Source organism: Eriocheir sinensis, chromosome 1, assembly GCF_024679095.1.
Source record: "Eriocheir sinensis breed Jianghai 21 chromosome 1, ASM2467909v1, whole genome shotgun sequence".
Lineage (NCBI taxonomy): Eukaryota > Metazoa > Arthropoda > Malacostraca > Decapoda > Varunidae > Eriocheir > Eriocheir sinensis.
In genome coordinates this window covers 16361622-16369088 of record NC_066509.1, presented here as the reverse complement: position 1 = coordinate 16369088, position 7467 = coordinate 16361622, and the positions used below count along the sequence as shown (strand labels likewise).

General features: G+C 39.2%; 1 long non-coding RNA gene across 1 annotated transcript in view; it reads left to right on the top strand.

Moving 5' to 3' along the window:
* The window catches only part of LOC126995606 (uncharacterized), a 53046-nt gene extending 52520 nt beyond the window's left edge, over window positions 1-526 (top strand). The window contains exon 3 of the long non-coding RNA XR_007750503.1: window positions 402-526. This is a non-coding gene — a long non-coding RNA (uncharacterized LOC126995606). The remainder of the gene's footprint in view (window positions 1-401) is intronic.
* Window positions 527-7467: the final 6941 nt, after the last annotated feature.

Genomic DNA, 7467 nt, shown 5'->3' with positions numbered 1-7467 from the left:
TCTCCGTCATTTAGCAAACACTTTCATTAATTTTTATATTTTGTTTTTACTTAATTGATGTGATTTGAGTATTTTCTATTTTACTATGCTAAGTTATGCCTTGTTTGCTCTTCTTTCTCTCATCTTGGTTAAGGACAATTCTACAACGTCTTTGTGTTAAAATTTTTCAGCAGTAAGCTTTGATCTTATTGGTGACAATAAGCACTGATTCCTCGAATTAAATAATACTTTCAGGACATGTTGCCAGAAGTTTGAAATTTCAGATGATGCTTTGTCTGAAAACGCCAAATTTGTCAATACTTCTTCAGTATTGTTGTAGAGGTAAAAGTAAAGTTGGGGTATTATTAAAGCTGCGCGTAGCCTTTGTGCTAATCTTTGCCTTATTGTTTCTTACGCCATAGGTGAGTAAGAGCCAGCACGAAAAGGAAGATGGGTCCCAGTGCCCCGGTGTGGCGGTCAGTCTCGTCCCCGTGATTCGGTTTGTCCCATCCTGATCTGCGCATGCGCGGGCTTTGCTATTTTGTCCATTTCATTCACTGCACTGTCTTCTAATATATTAAAAATAAGCTTAACATTGATCTTATGATTGTCCTTCTGTCTCCTCAGAGTTTTCTTCTGACTGAAGGTCAGGTTTATGTGATACTCTCCATTCAGTTGTAGCTGAGCTACGGGGTCCATGGCATCAAATGAAATGAAATGGACAAAAGAGCAAAGCCCGCGCATGCGCAGATCAGGATGGGGCAAACCAAGTTAGGGGGACGGGACTTTCCGCCACACCGGTCTAAGATCGAACAGTGCCCACGGACTCGTAGCTAGACCACTACACCACGGAGGTGCATACTTTTGTTGTATACTTTTTACGATATTTTTTTTTCTTTGTATGTTCGTATAATTTATATTTTTTAATTTCATTATAAATTTTGGGTATCATTGTGGATCTAATATTCTGAGATAGTATTAGTGTCATTTTTTTTAAATGGTGATTATAAGGTTTTTAACCTGTCCGCTGCGATTGGCACGGATTTGGCTTTTACTGGTAGCCTGGTAAAATACAGTCCCATGTCTTTCTCTGCCTCTGTGGTAGATAGTGGTGTTTCCCATGTGGTATTGATGTGCTGGATTTCCCCTCCCAAGGTGCAGGACTTAGCATTTTTCTTCATTGAATTGTAGCAGCCACTTTTTGTTCAATTCCTGTAGCTTGGTGAGGTCTGCTTGTAGGAAATCCCCAGTCAAGGGGTTAATAGAAGGTAAATTATGTTACTGCTGTTCCTGGCACGTTGGTTATTGTTTGAAAGGTTTTGTTGGTAAAAACATTATTATTGTTATTGTCAGGAGAGGATTTGTTGGCAAATTTGCTATTGTTACGCTTTATGTGTAACGCCGCTAGTGTGTGTGTGTGTGTGTGTGTGTGTGTGTAATTCACCACCATGGCCTGATCATGTGTTGGACTCGTAATCGCCAGCAGGTACCCTCCCGACATGAGCAAGAGCTCTTTATCGTCGATCTATGGGTGCTTCCAAGACTTAACACACCACACACCCCATCCCCCTTGCTCAAGGGGGGACATTAACCACTCCTAGTCAAAAGAAAGAATCCGGCATGATCTGGCTCGAACCGCCGCCCTGTCAGACCGTGAAGCCCGGCAGGGCAGCGCTCTACCAGTTGCGCCACAACTGGTGTGTGTGTGTGTGTGTGTGTGTTGTGCTCCCGCGGGGCGTCATCGCCCGACACCTTGACGCCCGTGACCAAATTAGCCTCCACGGGGATCTCTCTCTCTCTCTCTCTCTCTCTCTCTCTCTCTCTCTCTCTCTCTCTCTCTCTCTCTCTCTCTCTCTCTCTCTCTCTCTCTCTCTCTCTCTCTCTCTCTCTCTCTCTCTCTCTCTCTCTCTCTCTCTCTCTCTCTCTCTCTCTCTCTCTCTCTCTCTCTCTCTCTCTCTCTCTCTCTACCTACCTATTTTTATCTATTTGTCTCAATCTATTTATCAATCTATATCTATCATTACGTTAGTGCAGGTCTAAGTCATTATTTGTTTTTGACTATTCATATAACTCGTACTCTAATGGCATCCCATTCACGACGACACAATTTTTCCTTTCCTTGTGATTCACCTTATATTTACAACATTACCGAGCAAACATTAGTCTCAGGACGCCCCATAACCAAAGGTACCGAAGTATAGAATTCTAGACTGTGAAGTACTTAAACAGGCCTTAATGTAATGATAAATGTATGTTCCCTTAAAACAAAAAGGCAACTTTCTCTTTTCTTTGAGTTGGCTTTGTGAAACAACCTTGTGTAAGTTCCCGAGTTTAATGCGACCTAATAATTACCTCTCATTGTCCGTAGAGAGAGAGAGAGAGAGAGAGAGAGAGAGAGAGAGAGAGAGAGAGAGAGAGAGAGAGAGAGCTATCAGATGACGTCAACAACTTTTCCATTGCGGAGTTTCAAGGAAGGAATTGTAAAACTCTTCAAAAGTTTCTTCCTCCTTCTTCCTTCAGCTTTTTATGGATCCATCTCTCCCTTCACTCACTTTATTTTCTCTCTCTCTCTCTCTCTCTCTCTCTCTCTCTCTCTCTCTCTCTCTCTCTCTCTCTCTCTCTCTCTCTCTCTCTCTCTCTCTCTCTCTCTCTCTCTCTCTGGTAAATCTTTTCGTAGTGTGTCCATAATTCAAACTGCTTGGCTTTGTATTATTTTCGTTTTTCAAATAATCTACGCACTTTATCGATGTATATTTTCTGCTAACACCTTCACGTTGCAATAAGAGTAATGAGCCGAGGAATCACGTTCGTTGTTGACACACACACACACACACACACACACACACTCTTTGCACGGCATCAATATCCGCTGCTCAGTGTGGACAGAAACATTATTTTCTTGTTTGTTTGTGTGTTTGCGTGTCTGTGTGTGTGTGCCGGGGGTGGGAGGTGGAGAGGATCATGTTCTTGTAAGTTTATTCTATGATTTTTTAGCATTTTTTTTTAACAAAGGTCCTTCCCGAGAGCTTATCTGACAAACCAATGCAAGTTAAAGGAATGGAAAGAGGAAAGAAAAGGAGGAAAGGAGGAAGTGTGAGCGGAGATTGATGGGTAGATAGCCAGATAAATAAATAAATAGATAGATAGATATACAGATCGACAGATACATTGATAGATAGATAGATAGATAGATAGATAGATAGATAGATAGATAAATAGACAGATAAAGAGTGGGAGAGAGAGGCGATGTAGGAAGAGGAATAAGAGGTTGAGAAGGGCATTAAGGAAATAAAGGGGATTAGTAAGAAGAGAAGGTTAGAGTCGAAACCGCTTTACGGGAGGAAATTAAGTTAGAACACTCGGAAGAAAAGAATGTGAGAAGCAATAAAGAAACGAGAGAAAAAAAGAAAGGAAAGTAAGAAGGAAAAGGGTTAAAGAAAATGAAGGTAAGGAAACTTTGATTGATATAGGAGAGACGGAGGGAAGCATTGGAGAAAAAATGGAAGGAAGGAAGGAAGTTGAGGAAGATGAACACAATGAAAATGAGGGAGGGAAGAATGTGTGGCTTTGAGGAAGGAAATAGAGAATGAAGGGAGTTCGGAAGACAGGAAGAAAGGAAGGGTGATGTGAAGGAAGGAATTAGGATGAAAAGAAAAGAAAGTAAAGTAATGAAAAAATTAAGAAAGGAAGAAAAATGAAAATCATAGGGAAGGAGAAGAAAGAAGGAAGGAAAGAAGGAAGAAAAGAAGGAAGGAAGGAAAGAAGAAAAGAATGAATGAAGGAAAGAAGAAAGAAAGAAAGGAAGTAATTAAGTTAAGGGAAGTTAGAGAATGGAAAATAAAGAAGGGAATGAAAGAGAAGAGAAGGAAGGAAGGAAGGGAAAAGTGAGAATTAATATAAGGAGGGGAATGAAGGAAAAAAGGGAGGAAGCTAGGAAACGAAAGGGATGGGATGGAAAATAAATAAAGGAAGGAAGGGAATATATGAAATGAATGAACGAAAAAATGAAATAAATTCGCGTGGGAGAGGATAAAGGAAGGAAGGAAGGAAGGAAGGAAGGCAGAAGGGTTAAGCTCCATTAAAACTTCCATCCAGCAGCCTGGAGTAGACGTGAGCAGCAGTACTAACTCAATGATGGGAGAGAGAGAGAGAGAGAGAGAGAGAGAGAGAGAGAGAGAGAGAGAGAGAGAGAATAAAAAACTGATTGACCCAAATGCAAGAGAGACGGCGGCTAGTAAAGAGCAACGCGCCATAAATCCCACGCTCACACACACACACACACACACACACACACACACACACACACACACACACACACACGGAATGGCTTCACCTTTATTGTATTAAAAGTACGAGGCATTTTTTTTCAGCGTTTTCCTTTTCATTCGTGCATTCGTGTCACACAAAATCGTTGCCTCTGTCTACAAAAAGTAAATAACTAAACAAATGAATAGATAAATAAAAAAAGGAGATGATAAAGCTGTTCATTTATAAAAAAATATATATATTTGAACGCCATTTACAACAAAACATTTTTCAGTATTATACGCAATTAATAACACACATAAGTGCATCCGTGTGTGTATTGCTCTGTGTAGATGCCGAGGTTCAAAACATATATACAGGATGCGTCACGTGTATAGGTAAGAATAAGCTGAGGTAAATGACATAAACGTGATTAGTTCTTGGTGTTGGCACGTTCATGAAGTTGTGGGAGTGCCAAGTAAGGTGAAGGCAGGTGTGAACATCCGCAGGTAAGGCTATTGCGTAGTGGATGCTGAGAAGAGTAACAGGTGAAGAGGAAGTTAAATAGGTATGTAGGGAGATGTTTAAGGCCATTCGTGGATTTTAACAACACATACTTAGATAGGGATTTAAGGACTTGTATGAAAACTGGTATATTTTGGTGTGTGCAGATGTAATACCAGGTGTGTAGACATTATAAGACTGTGGGGGTGCTGAGATGAGTAACAGGTATCCAGAGTCGTATATAAGGCTGTGTATAGAAGGAAGAACAAGTGTTAAGACAGGTATACATGCTGAAAGTATTAACAGGTCAGGTATGTATAGGGGCAGAGAGGTGTTTAGACAAGTGTATGAGTCTGAGTTGATCCTGGGAATATACAAAGGTAAGGAGATATAAAGACAGGTTTGCGGGCCAGAGATATAAGGTTATGTGTGAATGCTGAAAGGAATAACAGGTACTAAAAACGAGTTGAAAGACAGGTATACGTGGGGTCAGAATGCGGTGTAGGCAAGTGTAGAAAATAATGTTAATTCTGCGAAGAGTGTGAGAGGGAGATGAAGAGCAGACATGATGGGACTAAGTATTCTTGAAGCACAATTTCCGTCTACTTGTGGTGTCGGGCTGGATTGAAAGAAGGTTCTGCAAAGGCGTACTGCTTGATAAAACCAGTAAATTCTCGGAAACGATAAGTGGGCGGGAGGTTTATAGAGTGGCTGAAAAAGATTATTGAAATACACTCGTTCGTTCGTATTTCCTGGTATAAAAAAAGCTGTTGAGGGATTTAGCTTTGAGGGGTGCGGTGGCGTTATGGTGTGTGTGTGTGTGTGTGTGTGTGTGTGTGTGTGTGTGTGTGTGTGTGTGTGTGTGTGTGTGTGTGTGTGTCTGGGGGGACAGGGGGTTGGTGTGTGGGACTTCCAATTATATAAAACTAACATTATTGTTCATCAATCCTCGTAGTATATTTCAATACAACGAACATAGAAATCCAGTTGCAGAAAATATATAATTGTTAGATCAGTGTAAATACACGTGTGAAAATAGGGTTATATTCACGAAACTCCATAGTTGCAATAAATACACAGAAAAACACGGAATTGCTGCAGTAGAAAAGAGTTAAACGGACAAATTAGTGCAAATACATACAGAATGAAACTAAAATATTGACATTGCATGAATATTGAAACCCCGAGAATTAAAGAGCCGGTGAAAACGGGAGAAGGGGCAGGCCTCCAAGGGGCAGGCGAGGTCTATTTTCGGCCACGTATTTGAGGGGAGACACAAATGATCTAGAGGGGCAGCGGAGGAAATTTTTAAGGGGGCGTTTGTGGACTTGAAGGGGGATGCATATACACACTAAAGAGGGGCAGGCAGCGGAAGTATTTTTAATGACATTTGTAAATAGAAAAGCATAAAAAGACATAGATCAGGGCGGGAGATGAATATTAATGTGTATGTGTGTGTGTGGGGGGGGAGTTGGTGCTGGACACATGTAAAAGGAGAGAGGGTAGTGGAGGGATTTGTACATAATAGGTATATATATATATATATATATATATATATATATATATATATATATATATATATATATATATATATATATATATATATATATATATATATTACGCTAAAGGAAAGAGGAAAAAAAACAGAAAGAAGGAATGCCCGGAAAAAAAACTTTCAGATAAAAAAAGTGAAAATGCCAAATCTCTGTGATCGGACTTAGTTGGAGGGCGTTTTATTACGTGTTTGGGAGAGAGAGAGAGAGACATTTAGGAACGACATTTACGAAAACCATTTAGGAACAACATTTAGGAGCAACATTTACGAACGACATTTACGAACAACATTTAGGAACAACATCTAGGAACAACATTTAGGAACAACATTTAGGAGCAACATTTAGGAACAACATTTACGAACAACAATTACGAACAACATTTAGGAACAACATTTACGAACAACATTTACGAACAACATTTAGGAACAACATTTAGGAACAACATTTACGAACGACATTTACGAACAACATTTAGGAACAACATCTAGGAACAACATTTAGGAACAACATTTAGGAGCAACATTTAGGAACAACATTTACGAACAACAATTACGAACAACATTTAGGAACAACATTTACGAACAACATTTACGAACAACATTTAGGAACAACATTTAGGAACAACATTTACGAACAACATTTACGAACAACATTTAGGAACAACATTTAGTAACAACATTTACGAACAACATTTACGAACAACATTTACGAACAACATTTAGGAACAACATTTAGGAACAACATTTACGAACAACATTTAGGAACAACATTTAGGAACAACATTTAGGAACAACATTTAGGAACAACATTGAGGAACAACATTTTGGAACAACATTTACGAACAACATTTACGAACAACATTTAGGAACAACATTTAGGAACAACATTTAGGAGCAACATTTAGGAACAACATTTACGAACAACATTTACGAACAACATTTAGGAACAACATTTACGAACAAAATTTACGAACAACATTTACGAACAACATTTAGGAACAACATTTAGGAACAACATTTACGAACAACATTTAGGAACAACATTTACGAACAACATTTACGAACAACATTTAGGAACAACATTTAGGAACAACATTTACGAACAACATTTACGAACAACATTTACGAACAACATTTAGGAACAACATTTACGAACAACATTTACGAACAACATTTAGGAACAA